At 38.1% G+C, this 19,465-nt stretch overlaps 1 protein-coding gene across 2 annotated transcripts in view; it reads right to left on the bottom strand.

The window, feature by feature from the left end:
- Positions 1-19,465, bottom strand: part of LRRC8C (leucine rich repeat containing 8 VRAC subunit C) — a 76,230-nt gene that overhangs the window by 47,086 nt on the left and 9,679 nt on the right. The window lies entirely within an intron of this gene.

The following is a 19,465-nucleotide window of genomic DNA, read 5'->3' as shown; positions in this document are numbered from 1 at the left end:
ATATGGAAGGATTTCCATCTTATTTATGGCTGAGTAATATTAATATACTATGTCACATTAGCTTTATCTAGTCATCCATTGGTGAACACTTAAGTTGCTTCCATATTTTTAGCTATTGTAAATAATGCTACAATGAACATGCGGGGTGCAGGTATCTTTTTGAGTGTTTTCATTGCCTTCAGATAAATACCCAGAAGTGGAAATTCTGGATCATATGGTAGTTCTATTTTTAATTTTTTGAGGAACCTCCATACTGTTTTCCATAGTGGCTGCACCAACACAAATTGCCACCAACAGTGTACAAGGGTTCCTTTTTTCCCACATCCTCGCCAACACTTGCTATTTCTTGTCTTTTTAATAATAACCTTTCCATTAGTGTGAGGTGGTATCTCATTATGGTTTGGATTTGCATTTCCATCATGATTAGTGATGTTTAGCATCTTTCCATGTAGTAGCTGGCCATCTGTATGTCTTCTTTATTGAGATCTGCTGCCCATTTTTTAATCAGATTTTTTTTCTATTTAGTTGTATGAGCTCTTCATATATTTTGGATATTAACCCCTTATTAGATACATGATTCACAAATATTTTCTCTCATTCTGTGGGTTGCCTTTTCATCTTGTTGATGGCTGCCTTTGCTGTACAGCTTTTTAGTTTGATATAGTCCCACTTGTTTATTTTTGCTTTTGTTGACTTTGCTTTGGTATCAAATTCAAAAAATCATTACCAAGACTGATGTCAAGAATCTGACCCCCTACATTTTCTTCTAGGAGTTGTATGGTTTCACGTCTTAAGTTCAAGTCTTTAATACATTTTTTTTTTTCTTTAATACATTTTTAATTGATTTTTGTGTATGGTGTAAGACAGCAATCCAGTTTCATTCATTTGCATATAGTTGTCCAGTTTCCACAACACCATTTATTGAAAAGACAACCCCTTCCCCATTGTATATTCATCCATTATTCTTTCTTTTTAAAAAGCTTTTTAAAATTAAATTTATTGGGGTGACATTTGTTAATACCCTTATATAAGTTTCAGGTGCCAAGTCTATAATACATTATCTGTATATTGCATTGTGTGTTCCCCACCCAAAGTCTAGTCTCCTTACATCACCACATATTTGACCCTCTTTACCTTCTTCTTCCTCCTTTCACCCCCCTCTGGTAACCACCATCTGTTGTCTGTGTCTATGAGTTTGTTTGTTTTGGTTGTTTGTTTGTTTCTTTCTGTTTTATATCTCACATATGAGTGAAATCAGATGGTTCTTGTCCTTTTCTGTCTGACTTATTTCATTTAACATGATAAACTCAAGATTGATCCATGTTGTCACAAATGGCTGAGTAGTATTCATATATATATATATATATATATATATATATATATATATGACATCTTCTTTATCCAATCATCCATCAAAGGACATTTAGGTTGTTTCCATGTCTTGGCCACTGTGGATAATGCTGCAATGAACATAGGGGTACATATATCTTTACAAATAAATATTTTCAAATTTTGGGGATAGATACCTAGAAGAGTAATTGTTAGGTCACATGGTAACTCTCTTCTTAATTTTTTGACATTCAATATTATTTTATATTAATTTCATGTGTATAGCATAGAGGTTATACATTTATATAAGTTATGAAATGATCCTGTGACTAGTTTAGTACCCATCTGGCACTATATATAGTTATTACCATATTATTGACTATCTTCCCTATGTTTTACTTTACATCCCCACAACTATTTTGTAACTACTAATTTGTACTTCTTAATCCCTTCACCTTTTTTACCATCCCCCAACCTCGTCCCATCTATCACCCCAAAAAATCTAGTACCCATCTGACACCAGGCATAGTTATTAGAAAATTACTGACTATATTCTTTATGCTATACCCTACATCCCCATAACTACTTTGTAACAATCAATTTGTACTTCTTAACCTCTTCCCCTTTTTTCACCCAGCCTCCCATCCCGCAACCATCAAACTGTTTTCTGCACCTATGATTTTGTTTCTGTTTTGTTTATTTTGTTCTTCAGATTCCACATATAAGTGAAATTGTATTGCATCTATCTTTCTGTCTGACATACTCCACTCAGCACAATACCTTCCAGGTCCATCCACGCCTCCGCAGATGGCAAGAAAGCATTCCCTTCCATGGCTGAGCAATATTTCATTGTATGTATGTATCACCTCCCCTTTTCCATTCATCCATTGACAGACACCTAGGCTGTTGCCACATCTTGGCCATTGTAAACAATGCTGCAATGAACATATGGATGCACATGTCCTCTCAAAGTAGCATTTTGGGTTTCTTTGGATAAAAACCCAGAAGTGGGATTATTAGGTCCTTCTTTGTCTCTTGTTATAGCCTTTGTTTGGAAGTCTATTTTGGTATAAGTATTGCTACCTCAGCTTTTTTTTTTTCATTTCCACTTTTCATGAAAGATCTTTTTCCATCCCTTTACCTTCAGTCTGTGTGTTTCTTTCAATCTGAAGTGATTCTCTTGTAGGCAGCATATATAAGGATTTTATTTTTGTATGCGTTCAGTCCTATGTCCTTTGATTGGAGCATTTAATCCATTTACATAGAAAGTAATTGTTGATAGATATGTAGCTATTGCTGTTTTATTATTCACAATTTTGATTTTTTTTTCTTTGCATCTTAAAGAAGTCCCTCTAAAATTCCTTGCAATACTGGTTTGGTGATGATGAACTCCTTTAGCTTTTTCTTATCTGGGAAGCTATCTGTCCTTCAATTTTAAATGATAGCCTTACTGGGTAGAGTACCCTTGGTTGTAGGTCGTTGCTTTTCATCATGTTAAATACTTTGTGCCAGTCCCTTCTGGCCTGTAAAGATTCTGTTGAGAAATCATCTGACAATCTTATGGGAGCTCCCTTATAAGTTACTAGTTGCTTTTCTCTTGCTGCTTTTAGGATTCTCTCTTTGTCTTTAACCTTTGCCATTTTAATTATAACGTGTCTTGGTGTTGGCCTGTTTGGGTTCATCTTGTTTGAGACTCTCTGCACTTCCTGGGCTTGTACGTCTATTTCCTTCACCAGGTTAGGAAAGTTTTCAGTCATTATTTCTTTAAATAGGTTCTCGATCCCTTGTTTTCTCTCTTCTCCTTCTGGTACCCCTATGGTATGAATGTTGATAAGCTTGATGTTGTCTCAGAGATCTCTTAAGCAATCCTCATTTTTTTTAATTCTTTTTTCTTTTTGCTGTTCTGATTGGGTGTTTTCTGTTTGTCTTCCAAATTGCTGATTTGATCCTCTGCTTCATCTAGTCTGCTGGTGATTGCTTTTAGTGCATTCTTCATTTCAGTTATTGTATTCTTCACTTCTGATTGGTTCTTTTTCATGGATTCTACGTCCTTTTTTGTGCTTACAGTCTCTTTGTTGAGGTTCTCACTAAGTTCCTTGAGCATCCAAACCATTGTTTTGAACTCTGTATCTGGTAGGTCACTTACCTCCATTTCATTTAGTTCTTTTTCTGGAGTTTTCTCCTGTTCTTTCATTTGGGATGTATTTCTTTGTTTCCTGCCTTTGTGTTTGTTTCTATGTATTAGGTAGATCTGATACATCCTCCAGCCTTGGCCAGGTCGTCTTATGTAGTAGATTCCCTGTGAGGCCCAGTGGCACAGTCTCCCTGGTCACCTGTATGGGTGCTCCAGGAGTGTCCCTTGTGTGGATTGTGTGTACCCTCCTGTTGTAGGAGAGCTTTGATTACTGTTGGCATGTCAGTGGGTGAGATTGACCCTCAAGCTGATTGGCTGTGGGGTTTGGCCAAGTCCACAGCTTAAAGGCTGCTGTGCAGGGGGCTTAACCCACTGATTGGGATTTACCGCAGTGGGCTTGGTGCCTGTTGAGACCTCCCCCACTTTGTGTGTGCCACTTGTGGGGCTAATTGGGAAGTGCTCTGCTGTGGTCTGAGGCCAACCTCCATGTATGTTGGTACTGGGGCCTCTTGGGAGGAGCTCCAGTGCAGGCCCAGGTCACCCCCTGCTTGTGACCAGCCAGGAACTACCTGTTAGGAGCTACAAAGTGATCCATGGTTGTTTCCTGCCTGTGCTAAACCTGGAGGTGTGTGGGAGAGGCCACACTGTGAACTGAGGCTTTCTGCCACCAGTACTGGACCTAGGGTAGGTCTGCAAAAAGCCAGGACACTCCAAGGCCTGACGCCACCTGCTGGCTGCCTGTAAAGCTCAGCTGCTGATAGAGCCTCATGTGTTACGTGAGTTGGATAAGGTGGGATCTCAGGGAGTCACCAGAGTGGAAGGAGTTGTGTTCATCAGGTTAATGTAGATTTTGGTTTGGTGCCAGTGCTGAGCCTGGAGTTAGTCACCCAAAGACTTAGAGCACACCAAAGCCAGTCATGGTCTACCTGGGGCCAGCAGACTCTGATAGTTTTACAAGAAAGAGTGTAATACAGGCGGGGCTGGCTGATCACAGAATCAGTTGGATAGGGCAGGTTCCCTGTGAGTCAGCAGGGTGGAGCAGTAGAGCTCACCAGGCCAATCACATTCAGATTTGGCCGTGGTGGGGGCAGGCTCAACACAGGAAATATGGTGGCTGCCTGCCAGCTGCACGTGAGGATCCCACACAGGGAAAATGGCAACAGCCCTTGCCTGAAGCTACTCACCTCAGTCTGCCCCCTCCGTATGCCTCTGATTCCCCCCTCCGAGTAACTGTCCCCACGCCAGAGCCCTAGGTGAGTGTCTGCAAGTGAATGAGTCTGTACCTGGTTCCCTTAAGAGGACATCTGGGTTTCCTGCTGCTTGCCATCCCATCCAGATGGTCGGAATCCCCACTGTTTTTCACAGCCAGATGATGCAGGGGCTCCTCTTCCCAGCACTAGTAGTCCAGGCTGGGGGGCCTGGTGTTAGGCTAGGGTCCCTTGCTCCTCTGGGGGAATGTCCACAGCCAAGATATCCCTCCTGATTTTCAACTGCCACAGGGAGGTTTCTGGGCAGGCTGTTTTATATCTCTGCCCCTGCTACCAGTCTTGATGTGTCTTTTTTATATCCTTAGGTATAAAACTTCTGTTCAACTAGCCTTCAGATGGTTCTCCAGGTTGATTGTTCTATAATTTACTTGTTATTTTAATGTGTTCACAGAAGGAAGAAGGCAGTGTTTATCTACTCTGCCATTCTGGATCTTTCCCATCCATTATTTCTTAAACTGTTTTTTTTTTTTTTTTTTTCCTGGTGAGAAAGGTCCATAGTGCTTTTCTAATCCTCAGTGGGATTTGTAATCCCCCAAATACTTAACCACTACACCAACAGTACATCAGCTATTATGACTAAAGAAAAGCAGAAAACATCTGTGTAAAGAAAGTAGCTCAGGAATTGAACTAGAAAAAAATCATGAGAACATGATTGAGTCAACATAAGGATATAATAGCATTAAAGGTATCAGCTTCAAAGAGAAAATGAAATTATTTGGGTTGCCCTAGTAACACCAAGATAAAAATGTGGAAGTGAGAATGTGGGATTTGACATTAAGAAAACCTTCTTCAGCACTAAGGTCTCCCACATCATGGAATGAGCTTCCCCATGGCAACAGGCAAAACCATGTAAATGGATTAAAGAAAGAAAATATCCAAGAGAGTGGAAGCATAGTAATAAGGACTAAGCTGAGCTAATAAATATTCTGTACCTTTCTTTTCTTTAATTCACAGAATTAAATTGGGGGGGAGGAGGCGGATGGTGGAAGCAAACCGTCTGCAATAAAATGAGACTTTCTCCAGTGACATGTGATTTTAAATGATTTTAAAAGTTCAGCTTTTATATTATTCTACCCACTCACTTTTTTCCAAATGGTGTAGAACTCCCACCCATTCTAGAGCCCTGGTTCTATTACTAGAAAAGGCAAAAGAAAAAACAAACAAACATAAGAGATTATATTTTTTCATGCCCAATCTCTACTTTTTTGGGAGGCGAGATATGTCCCTAGTAATTAAGGCAAGAACAGACATTCATATTAATACACTACTAGAGTATTAAAGAATTACTCTAGTAGTATAGTGGTTGGGGCCACAGCACTGAGGTGAAAGTGCCTCAGTCTGAATTCTGGCTCTGCCACTTGTGAGCTGGGTGACCTTGAGCAGGTTACCAAGTCCTTCTGTTTCCTCATCATTAAAATGTGGAAAAGGGTAGTATCTTCCTTCAGAGCTGTGAAGTGTATAAGAAGTAACTGTGGCAAACACTACTTGCAGTACTAGGTAGGAAATTAGCACTCAACATATGACAGCTACTATCAACCAAGCCAACAATCAAATTAGATAAGTGTAAAATGGAGTTTACTATCAAGAATAAGAATTCCTTGGTGCTTGTAGCCTTCACTTTTAACTTGAGGTATCACACTAAAATATAATTCTTTATAAAAACAGAAGAAACAAACTTTGAAAGAATCATTTTTTAAATGGGAAAGGAAAGGTATAACAATGAACATTTAATATCATTGTGCCTATTAATTCGCAGTCATTATGTATGTTATTTGTTTGTTTGTTTGTTTGTTTTTTTACTTCCACATTAAACCCATGATGTAGGTATTATCTTGCCTCTACAGTAGAGCAAATGTGCAAAGAGAGATTAAATAATTTCTCCAAGGTTATAAAGCCTATGAATGGCATAGCAAAACTTCCGACTTACGCCTGTCAGATTCCAATGTCTAAGCTCATTGCACTTCATGAGAGAAATTATTTTAGTCTCTAACAACCTCCTTTATGGGAGATTCAGCCTTGTCTTCCATTGGCAAAAACACCTATTTTGGGAGCTAGTAATCTGAGGACTGAATTGAGGGCAAATTTCAGATTTGTATACTCCAGCCTAAAATCTGGCACTGAGAGGAGGAGTCCAGTCTGAGGAAAGATTTTTTTAAAGGTTAGAAAGGACTCTGTTTCTCTCCATTAGGGAATGACTGATATAGGACTTACTCTTCTTTGTAAATAGCTAGTAAAACAGAATTTTACCAGAGCCACAGGAGGTCTTTACGTTATACTCTGTATTATACCTATTTTTTGTTTGATGCTAAGCCCGTGGGTGGAGAATGCAATCCCCAAACTTTACACTGTTCCAATCTCCTTTAGGGGGATATGAATGTGATTTCCAGGAACTCAATACAGTAAAACAGCAGAACCTTCTGTACTGAGAATTTGAATACCGAGAATCTACTGGGAAATGTATAACAAATTAAAATAGAAGGACAGTGACTACTTCCTTTTCATTGTTCTTGTTCAAATTAATTTGGTCAAGACAACTATTAACCACCTCTTGCCTCTAGAAAGTTATTAGAATCTCCCTTCCCTGATGTTTCAACACGATGTTTTGCTTCATTGCAGACATGCCCACAAAGAGGATTAGTTTTTCTTCAAAAAAAAAGAAAGAAAAAATCGTTCAAATGTTCGCTGCTTTTTTAAAATTATGACTCTGCATTTCTGCTTTCCCCACCCAGGTCCCACAATGTTTCCAGAGGCAGGGGATAAAAAATGCTTTAGGTGAAATTTATGTAAAAAATTCCCAAGGGTACCCTAAAGTCTCTGTCCAATCCATGGGGCTACAGCCTTAGTTCTGCCAACTAATTCTTGATGTTAACACACACCCAAACATATGGGACCACTCTGAAGTTGTGGCTCTTTTAGGGGGATCTGACTTACGATGTGATTTCACATCAACCTGAATCCCAGGGCTCATGTTCCCTTAGCTTCAATTTTCTTAATATCTCAAATATGAAGATACTTCTGTTACAGCTCTGCCTTCTATTTTACCTCCATTTCTTCATCCCAGTCTCTAAGTTTCTCCTTTTCTACTTTTCCCCAATATAAGTAACTCATGATCTACCTGATGGGTCAATGTAGGGTTTGAAGAGAGGGAGATGAAACCAAGATTTTTGACTGAAAAACAGAAGGATGGAAGTGCCACTTTATATAAAGGGAGAGGGAAGCTACCGATAGAACAGGTTTGAGGAAGGGGAGATGATTTTGGTTATAGACATGTTAAATCTGAGATGTCTGTTAGACATCCAAGTGGAGAGGCTCCATAAACAGTTGGCTATATTAGGCTAGAAGGAGGAAAAAGATCTGGCCCAGAGATACAAATTTGGGAGTCACCTGGGTATCGGAAGTGGTTACAGCCATCGCACAGGATGAAATCACTTCGGAAGTATATATAGAGAAGAAAACTACCTAAGGACTTACTGCAGCAAGGAGTATTTTCCAATCAGATGTAGAACTGAATCACTCTCTCACTATTCAAAGTTTCTGTGTAAATATCGTAGTATCAGAGACAACTTCTCTGGTCACCCTATTTAAAATATTAATAGTAACTTACCACCACCAGTAACCCACCACCTCAGCATTCCCCTTTTCATTCTCCTAAGTTACTTTTCTCAAAGCATTATCTTTATCAGATGTACTACATATGTGCTAGTATTTTTGTCTGTCTCACATTATAAGGCAAGTTCCATAAGAAACAGGGACTTTGTTTTCTTCAATCCTATCTCCCAGTGCGCTGAACGGTGCCTGGCACACAAAAAGTACTCAATAAATAGTTGCTGAATGAATGGATGAAAAATGAGGTATGCATATTCTGAAATTCTCCCAGTTGTGAAAAATGTATAACAGAAATATTTCTATGAATACCAGAGCTTAGAGTTAGGTGCGCTTAGCTTTGGGGAAGAGAACTACCAGATTTATTTTGCAACACAATGCGTTTTCTCATGATACTTGCATTCTGCTTAGGGGTACAGGGGAAGCAAAGAAAGTATAAAAGACTACCTGAGAGACTTATGTGGTGGTCGAAAAGGAAAAATTTTCTTTTTTTGCTCTCTTTAAGGATTTGGGAGAAGGGAGAAAGGAGTGGAAAAAGAGGTATTCTTGGTCTGATTTATTTTGAACGCCGGGCTCCTTTATAATAATATTAGCAGTATCATGTTCTTTTCTCTTACTCCCATTGCCTGCCTCAGTCACCTTCAAGGGACCTGCCATAGAATAAGGTAAAGACCACAAGAAGGAAAGGACAGGTGTTTACTAAGCAACAGCAATGCAATAGTGATCATTGATGGCTTGGGTCAAGATATTCAATGGCAAATGAGCAGCAATACACAACACAGAAAAATGGGTGAGTGAGGACTGTGAGAAGTGAGGGTGAATCAGAAGTGAAACAAATCAGCAATACTGTCATTCTTAAAACGAAACAAAACAATATGACACTGAATTTGTGGTATTTAAAGGGTCAGAAAGTTAACCATTTGCTATAACTAGCATTATTCAGGCCCCTTACTAAAGTTTGAGTATCTTTTAAAAGGAGGGTGGAAAAATATTAGATAGACACTTATTTAAGAGCAATAAATTCTACCTTCAAAAATATATCCAGATTTAACCATTGCTGACTATCTCTATTGCTTTTACCCTGGCCCATGCCATCATCATCTCTCAACTAGGTGATTGTAATAGCCTCATACATCACTGGGTCTCCCTGCTTCCACCATTGACGCACATAGATTAGTCTCAACTGAGCAGCCAGAATGATCCTATGAAATTATTGGGTTTCTCCTCTGCTCAAAACCATGTAATAACTCTCCATCTCACTCAGAGAAAAAGCCCGACTCTTTATAAAAATCCCACAAGGCCCTATGCAATCTGCATTCCCCCCATCCCCAATACCCACGTTGTAGCCCTCTCCTTTCTGCTCCAGCCACACTGGTTGTCTTGCAGTTCCTTGAACATCTGGTTCACTCCTGCCTCAGGGCTTTGCATGTGCAATACCTGCTGCTGGAATTCTCCTCTTTCTAATACTCTCTTTCCCCAAAATAAGACCTAGCCGGATAATCAGCGCTAAAGCCTCTTTTGGTAAAAATTAATATAAGACTATTATATTATATTATATTATATTATATTATATTATATTATATTATATTATATTATATTATATTATATTATAGTAAAGACTTTGTCTTATAGTAAAATAAGACTGATCTTATATTAATTTTTGCTCCAAAAGATGCATTAGAGCTGATTGTCCGGCTAGATCTTATTTTTGGAGAAACACAGTAGCCGGACAATCAGCTCCAATGCATCTTTTGGAGCAAAAATTAATATGACTGTATATATATTATATTGTATTGTACGTATTGTATTATATTATAAAGACCTGTTCTTATATTATAGTAAAATAAGACCGGGTCTTATATTAATTTTTGCTTCAAAAGACGCATTAGAGCTGATTGTCTGGCTAGGTCTTATTTTCGGGGAAACATGGTATCCACATGATTCAATCCTTGGTCTTCTTTAGGAGTTGCTGAAACTTATCCAGATTCCAACCAATTTTCACTATCTGTCTCACCACCACTCTGGTCCAAGCTTTCACGAGCCCTTGCTTGGATAACATGGTAAAGCCTATGTAATATTATAATCCCACCCCCGGAAACAACACTCCCTTTCCTCCTGCCCTGCTTTATTTTTCTCCATAGCATTTAGCACCTTTGAACATTCTACTTATTTTAGTTACTTATGTATTTCCCTTCTGCCTTCTCCCACTTGAACGTAAGTCCCAGGAAGGCAGGAATTTCTGCTTGATTTGGACACTCTTTTGTCCCCGCTGTCCAGGAGAGTGCCTGGTCCATATTTACCATTCAATAGATATTTATTGAATGAAAGAGTAAAGTAGGAGAAACATAATCTACACAGAAATGTTGAGAGAAGCAAAGGAATATATAAGATAAGTGAAGAGCCTCTAAGTATCTGAAAATACTGACATACCAAACAAAATGCTTCAACGTGATATATAAAAACAGACTTCAAACAACTGCATAAGAAATTAAGGAAGAACCTGTTAAATGACTGAATAGAAGGTTCTAGAACAAAACTTGTGGGTTGGTTTTGTCATGGAGATATGAAAAATAGGACAGTAGATTATGTTTTGAGGGTAAGATTAGCTCTCTTAAGGCCAGTGCTAAATGAGAAAGCACCCTGCCTCTCTGCTCAGAACCTAAGATGAGTATTTCTCCAGGAGTCAACATCATTTACTAAAACAGCAGAAAGTACCATGTGTTTCCAAAGGGAGAACACATGGACTGATATTAAATTACGAAGTGCCAAATGGAAAAACTACTGACAGAATCTGGGCTGAGCCAGTCCCTTGAGATTTATTAGAACATCTTGAAGGAAACGGAACCCAGGGCGAGTAAAATGGTGGCTCTTAACACTGGCTGCACATTGGAATCAGCTGGAAAGCTTTAAAAATACTAATGCTTGGGTCCAGTTAGATCAGAAGGCTTGGGGTGGGACCGAGCATTTGGTTTCTTTTTAAAGATCCCCAGGCGATTCCAATATGCAAGTGAGGTTGAGACCTACGAGGTTGGACCCTTAAATTCGTGGACTCATCCTAGAAAAAGTGCGACATACTCATTACTGAGTATCACTACGGTCACCTTCGAAGTACTCCCCTTGGGAAGCTATGCACCAACACCAGCACCTAGTCCACCCTTCAAAGCAATTTTGGAACTCTTTTTCTGGAACAGCCATCAGAGCTGTCATCGTATTACCCTTGATGTCCTGAATGTCATCAAAATGTCTTCCTTTAATATTCCTTTATCTTCGGGTAAAGAAAGAAGTCATTGGGGACCAGATCAGGTGAGTAGGGAGTGTGTTGCAATAGTTATTTGTTGACTGGCTAAAATCTCCCTCACAGACAGTGCTGTGTGAGCTGGTGTATTGTCGTGATGCAAGAGCCATGAAGTGTTGGCGAAAAGTTCAGGTTTGTCTAACTTTTTCACGCAGCCATTTTCAGCACTTCCAAATAGTAAACTTGGTTAACTGTTTGTCCAGTTGATACAAATTCACAATGAATAATCCCTCTGATATCAAAAAGGGTTAGCAACATCACTGCAACAAGTTCGCAAACTTAATTGTTGGAACTCATATTTCCCTAGAAACATCTTATTTCCTCTGCTTGTGATAAAAAGACAACCTAAGCACCAGATGAGGTCTTAAGGTAAAACCAGAGCTTCATCAGGGCCTACCAAAGTAGAGCTCACCTACTTAAAATGCTTTCAGTACTCCATGAATTTATAGGTTAATAAATACCATGTTTCCCCCAAAATAAAACCTACCTGGGCAATTAGCTCTAATGCGTCTTTTGGAGCAAAAATTAATCTAAGACCCGGTATTATTATATTATATTATATATTATATTACATTACATTAGACCCAGTCTTATATTATATTAAAATAAGACCAGGTCTTATATTAATTTTTGCTCCAAAAGACGCATTAAAGCTGATTGTCCGACTAGGTCTCATTTTCGGGGAAACACGGTATAAGGAATAGGTTAATCACACATTTAGTTTATATGTACCTCAGATCCTACCTCTGCCCAGATCAACACATCAAGACAGACAGGCTCTCTGACGCAGCCTACCCTCCAGTGGGAAGAACATACTGCTAGGCTAACATGTGAAAGGGTCTCAGACTGTAAAGTGCAGTGTTCTATTTTGAAAGCCTGCGGCTGGGGATTTTCATATGCAGTCCAAGATCAACACACTCCTTACCTGCTCTGTTCACTCCTTCACTCCCCTGGGTTATTTATATACCCATCTGTCTCCCCTCCCCCACTCTAAATTCTGTACGGGCAGAGGCTGCATTGCTCATTGTGGCACTACTAGCCTCTGACCTAGCTGTCTGAGCAGTAATGGTTTTACATGACAAAGAGCTCCACAGGTATAGCAATGATTCCCCCTCCAGAACATTTTCTGAAGGTAGAAGATGCTCTGATTATTAGAACTGTCCTGTGTTTCCCCGAAAATAAGACTTAGTCGGACAATCAGCTCTAATGTGTCTTTTGGAGCAAAAATTCAGACAAGACCCGGTCTTATATTTTATTATATATTATATTTATTATATTGTTATATGTATTATATTATAATTGTATTGTATTATATTATATTATATTATATTATAATATAATATTATATTATATTATATTATATTATATTATATTATATTATATTATATTATATTATATTATATTATATTATATTATAGACTCGGTTTTATAGTAAAATAAGACCAGGTCTTATATTAAGTTTTGCTCCAAAAGACGCATTAGAGCTAATTGTCCAGCTAGGTCTTATTTTCGGGGAAACACGGTAGTTCTGGTGGGGTCAGTGTTTCATTTTAGAATAACAGTCTTACCTAGCAAAGATCTCTGTATGGATAAAGGAAAACCCATCTCGATCACAGCACGAGTTAAGGCTTACTATGTACCTGGACGGTGTCAATCGTTTCACATGTATCCTATTATTTAATCCCCCAACATCCCTAGGCTCTAAAACTACTAGCCTACTCTTACAAAAGAAACTGAGACTTCAGAAGGTTCAGTCTCCTGCCTGGGTTACCCAGCAGCAGGTACCGGAGCCTGAACACAATGCAGGTAATCTGCTTTTAGAACCAATTACTCTAAGTCACTAAACCTAGCATTCCATGGACAACAGAAACAACTAGAGACTGAATTCCTTCTTGATTCAATGTAGGAATTAGCAAGAAAGAGTGTTTTCCTTTACAGAATGATTTCTTAAAAACTGGGAGTGATACTCGTTAAAATGTCCTATTAACTTACATTACATCAGAGATAACTTTCTTTTACATTTATATTATATTCAGAGTGGGATATATTCTCAGAGATGTTTTCTTTTAAGTTTCTGTTTGCTTTTCCACTGGCAGTGCCGCCTAACTCTTTGGCTTTAAATCTCTTAGCTCTTTAGTCTCTTGGTCAAGCAGTCAATAAGTTTAAACAGCCTAAAGGGTTAAATCTACTTCATCCAAGAACTAAGGAAGAGTACAGATAGTCCATTTTCCTGTTGGAAAAGTATCCACTTTCAGCACACTGTGCATTCATAATTTTAACAAACATTTTATAGTTTATCACTTGATGAAAGATGATATACCAACTGCTTAGTTTTAGAAAGATGAGGATTTGTTTAATCTTGTTCATAGGAGATTCCAATATAAAAATACTAATGGTGCTTAGGTATAATCTTTCTAAAAATGAGGACATAGCTGTCTATTTTAAAAATATTGTTTCTGCTACCTTCCCCACTTTCATTAAATAAATGCCTTGGATGGAATATGAGATGTTGAGAGATGGGGAATGACTATTTTAAAACGTTATAGAGGTTAAAAATTTTCTAACTCATTTTCAGATTATATTCTAAAAACAAACATATTCTAAAACAGGCTTCATTCCAGGTTTCCAAGCAAACACACCCAAATAGATTAATTAATATATCAGAGTCTTAGACTGTTTTCAAATGCTATACTTATACTGCTTATGATGTCACACAAATCATTTTGATTCAGTTTGAATATGTCAACAGGAAGAGGTCTGGCAAAACATAAAAATTCTAAGCAAACTAATTCTGAGACTCAAGCAATTCCATTACCAGAAATGTTAGTGAAACCAAACAGTGTGGCCAAAGAACATCAAGGAACACCACTGTTTTCAAGATCTGTGGTTTCCTCATATAAGGGACCTATTCTGCTCTTGTTTGCATGTGGCACAAGGGGATTTTTGGAAAACATGGTATATTTTAATTGAAAGAAAAATCTCAATACAGCTGAGTAAATGTAAAGATGCTTTCAGTCATACACTTACATTCCTGAGATCCTCTATAAATACATCGGCTGCTTCACATTAATAGCACACCTTACTGCCTCACCTAAAACATTTTTAGTTCTGAGTATAAAATAGTCTAATGCGATATGGCCCTATGTGCACACCTCCAGCTTGGGTCTAAAATTCTTTTTCACCTCTATTGAAGAATAGGTCCCCAGAAAATTTTGCAGACACAGACCGTCATCATACTAAGCATCTTGCTTTTAACCCACAATGGCCACTGCTTAGTGAGCCCACTGTCACACATAGGTAGGCCACTCATAACGATGGGTTATGTTCTTACTTAGGGCATGGACATGATATTAATTGCATTTTAACACAAAATTCAAGGTTATTTATGCAAGTCTGTTCTCTATGAAGTGATTACAGTTATTTTGTACATTTAGGGTGATATGAACTCTTTAGTCCAAAACAGTATATGCCAACATTAAAACTAATAAAAATACTCCTGGTAATACCTCATATGTATATGTTACCTCACTGAACATCTGCATTCCCAGAATTCTAAGTTTAGTCATAAGTTACCACATAAACCTAAAAAATAAAAATAAAAGCAAGTCACTTCTACTCACCATTTTGTTCAACACAATGCGGGGGTTACAATGCAAATTTTACAGCCAAAAAGACTGAGGTTTGAAATCTAGCGCTGTGCCAACCTATTTAAATTATACACACTTAGAAAAGCACTTGGCAATGAATGATAATTATTAGTTTCACTATTTAATTAAGAAAATATTAGGTAGGTTTCTCTCTTGGGAAACTTCTGGATTCTGAAAAATCCCATTCCCTGTATGTTCCTCTATATTTACTGTTCATGAAAAGTGCCTAAAAGTACCCCTAGTTAAAGCTCTTTGGGGGTCTTCAATAATTTTTTTAAGAGTGCAAAGGCCCTGAGACCAAGAAGTTGGCTAATGGCTTCTCTACACTGCAGCCAGAGTGATCCTTTGAACTCCAAGTGAGATTATGACCCTCATTTGTTCAGAACCCTCTAAAGACTCCTCATCTCACTCAGAATACAGGTGGACAAGACACTCCTTGAGTCTACAAACCCTGTCGTAATAGCTACCCCTGTCCCCTCACTCAGTGCCCTCTGCCATCGCGGCCTTCTTGCGGCTCCTCCCTCATGCTTGGGACATACCTTTATGTTTACTGTTCCCTATGCTTGCATCTCACTTTCCTTACCTATGGACGGCGGCCTGCACTCCTCCAGGTTTTTGCTTTATAAGACTTAGTTTTAATTGTTTCCCTTTCTAGATATTTAAATACTTGCAAATGTTTTCCCAGTTTTCTCCCACATCTTTGCCACATGTATATTTGTTGACCCTACCCCCGCTGCCAGAGAGCAAATCCTCAGGAACAGTGGCTGCTTTGTAAGCTTCTCAAAGGATGGCATATCTGGTGGTGCTTTGCACCCAATATGGTCTTGAATGAAAAACACATGGCTGGGGGTTATCTGGCTAAACCTCCAGGCAATACCAGACTCACCCCATGGCAGAGGGCCCCTTCTATTCTAGTTTTAAAATCTCCCAAAGACCCAGCCTCTATGAAAATTTGTGGAAAGGCTGAAAACTTGATGTCATAAAATTTTTTATTTTAAATCCTTATGCTTCAGGTTAAACTTTTCTCTCTTTTCAGAAGAGATGTACCATCACTCTTCATACTCAGTTGGAGATCCCTTCATACCCCTGGAAGTAATTATTACATTTCTCCTTGTTTCCTTCATCTTAGCAGAAACATTCCAGTTCTTTCCATTTGTTCCCCACAGATTCAGTTTTTCAATGTCCTGACCTTCTTTGTGATGGTCTTCTATCTCTTCCAAGTTTTCCATCTTCCTACGAGTTTACGTAGTTTTAAAATTAAACTGTATGAGTAAGCACAGCATGATAAGATCCCTAGAGCCTGCTTTTCTTTTACTGTGTCCCAGTGTACGCTTTTAAACTATATTAACACAGTGCCTTATGAAAGTTGTCTCAAATCAATTTGTACGATATAACTTGCAACCTTCTCCCAGAACGAAACAAATGTTCCTGATACAACACTTATGTAATTGAGTCTCATGAACTTTAATGACATTAAGAAACTCTGGGAAATTAGTTACCACCCACGCAGCTGACCAGCTGTCAATCAAGAGTTTAGTGGCTTTTAACGAAATATTTTCTTTTGACATGGAATCTAAGGCTTTTCTAACCATTCTCTTTTATTATAAAATGTCCCTACCCTACCAAGAGCAAATCTTTGAATTAGCTTACTAGAGAGCTTTTCTTTTACAGGAAATTCATTATAAAACTTTGATACATGCTAACAACAAAGTTGTCTTTTTATTTTGTTTTGTTTTGTTTAATGCAGGGATCAGTAAACTGTTCTATAAAGGGAGAGATAGTAACTATTTAGGCCTTACCGGTCACAGCTGGTCTATGTTGCATATTCTTTTAAAAATTTCTAAACAACCCTTCAAAAGTGTAAAAACCAATCTCAGCAAGTGGGCCATACAAAACCAGGTTGCAGACCCAAACTGTTGGGCCACAGCTTGCCAGTACCTGTTGTAATGGTGCTTAAAGGTTCAATAGGGAGTTGCTCAACTCAAAAGAAACAGCTATTGGCAGTCTTTGGGTCAAGGAACTTCATGGCATTTGTTATTGAGATCATTTGTGTTTCTCTTCTGAGCCTTGGATTTTTTGCTGTTTTATGGCTATTTGAGCATTGAATGTCAAGGTCTAATGACCATCTAAAACAGGGGTGTCCAAACTTTTTCAACGTTTTTTACCAAGGGTCATATGCGGTAAAATACACAAACAGCCGGGCCACTCACTCGAGGTGAAGTATGTATTGCCTCACCTGGTTTATTTAAGTAAACTAAATATGTTTTTGGAATTTCCTGCGGGCCAATAAAAAATGGATTGTGGGCCGCAGTTGGCCTGCGGGCTGCAGTTTGGACAGCCCTGATCTAAAAGAACTCTCTTTCTGCTGGGCATAAGATGACTTACCATCTAAGTTGAAAGCATGGAGAGAAGTTTGGGCCCTAAGAATTGGTTAAACTTGAGTTTGGAGTTAAAACAGAACTCCCTCCCAGGATGAGATTAGAGAGAAATTTTTTAAATTAAATTTATTGGGGTGACATTAGTTAGTAAAATTATATAGGTTTCAAGTGTGCATTTCTATGATACATCATCTGTATATAGCACGTGTATTCACCACCCAAAGTCAAATCTTCTACCATCGCCATATATTTGACACCCTTTACCATTTTCTACCTCCACCCATCCCCTTACCCTCTGTAACCACTAAACTGTTGTCTGTTTCTATGAGTTAGAGAGGAATTTTGATGACTGAGTGACATAAGGCACCCCCAGAAAGGGAAGTCAAGTGCAGAACCCAAAGTTTCTGTTTCATGTCTTAAGTTTGAGATCTTCCATGGCCAGTGTTTTGTATTTGACACATTCCATGGCTAATGTCCATTATATTACTAAGAAACCACCAAAGTCCTTAATCGGAAAGTTTATGATGCATAAGTATGCATTGTTAAAGAAAAAAAGTAAAACTTGGAAATGAAGCACGGGGAGGGCAAAATGCCCTTTTATTGTAATACTGAAGAATTGTTTAACTGGTCCATTCAAGAAATGACCCACACCAAAAAGAGGAAAATAATGCACAAAAGGGAAGTTTGGAGTAAATGGGGTGGTATCCAGGTCACTAAGGATAAGGAACCAAAAAACATGCAGATAGCTATCTGGTCAGCCGTCAGCAGCCCTTTCTGTATTTCTTAACTAGAACTTTTCATCCAAAGAGATTTAGTGTAGAGCTTTAAGATTACTTTGCAAACTACAGTTAAATTATATAAAATTCAATGTTCCATTGATATTCCTGATGATGATGATGAATCCTTGGGCAAGTTAAACTATTTTGCTAAATTTCATTAAAAAGACAGTTAAATGTCTTAACCCTGAATTTGTACTAGTTTAGGAGATGATGCAAAAATTATACCTCATTGAAGTCAAATGGTAAACACAGAGATACCATATGACCCAGCAATTCCACTACTATAGCTAGATGTCCAAGAGAAATGAAAACATGTCCACAAAACTTGTATACGAATGTCCATAGAAGCATTATTCCTCATTGCCCCAAACTGGAAACAACACAAATGCTCACCAATTGATGAACAGATAATGAAAACATGGTATATCCATACAATGGAATATTATCTGGCAATGAAAACGAATGACACGGTGATACGTGCTATAACATAGAGGGACCTCGGATATGCTAAGGGAAAAAAGCAAGTACAAAAGACCACACACTGTATAATACCAGTTACATGAAATGTCCAGAATAGGCAAATCTACAAAGACAGAATATAGATTAGTGGCTGCCTAGAGCTTTGGAGAAGTTGGAGATATTGTGGGGATTGATAACTAATGGGCACAGGCTTCTTTTTAGGGTGATGAAAATGTTTCAAAATTAGATTATGGTAATGGTCTCACAATTCTGTAGTAAATACACCAAAAACCACTTAATTGTATACTTTAAACAAATCAATGCTATAGTATGTAAATTATATCTAAATAAAGCTATTAAAATGTACTTTAGTTCATGCATGACTAATCTGTTCTCTGATGCAATGCCTATTTAATTCGAAGTTACTAAATTCCTTGTTTTTGTCTCTTATGTCAGACCATTATTTACACTAAAAATTTAAGTCTTTGTTGACATGTTTAACATTGAATTATAACTAGTTATACCTAGACTGTTTTTTAATGGTTGTTATAAATTTCAGGCACTGCTGCAGTA

Source organism: Rhinolophus sinicus, chromosome 14, assembly GCF_057876585.1.
Source record: "Rhinolophus sinicus isolate RSI-liver-muscle chromosome 14, RSI-T2T, whole genome shotgun sequence".
NCBI lineage: Eukaryota > Metazoa > Chordata > Mammalia > Chiroptera > Rhinolophidae > Rhinolophus > Rhinolophus sinicus.
This window is presented reverse-complemented; position numbering and strand designations above follow the sequence as displayed.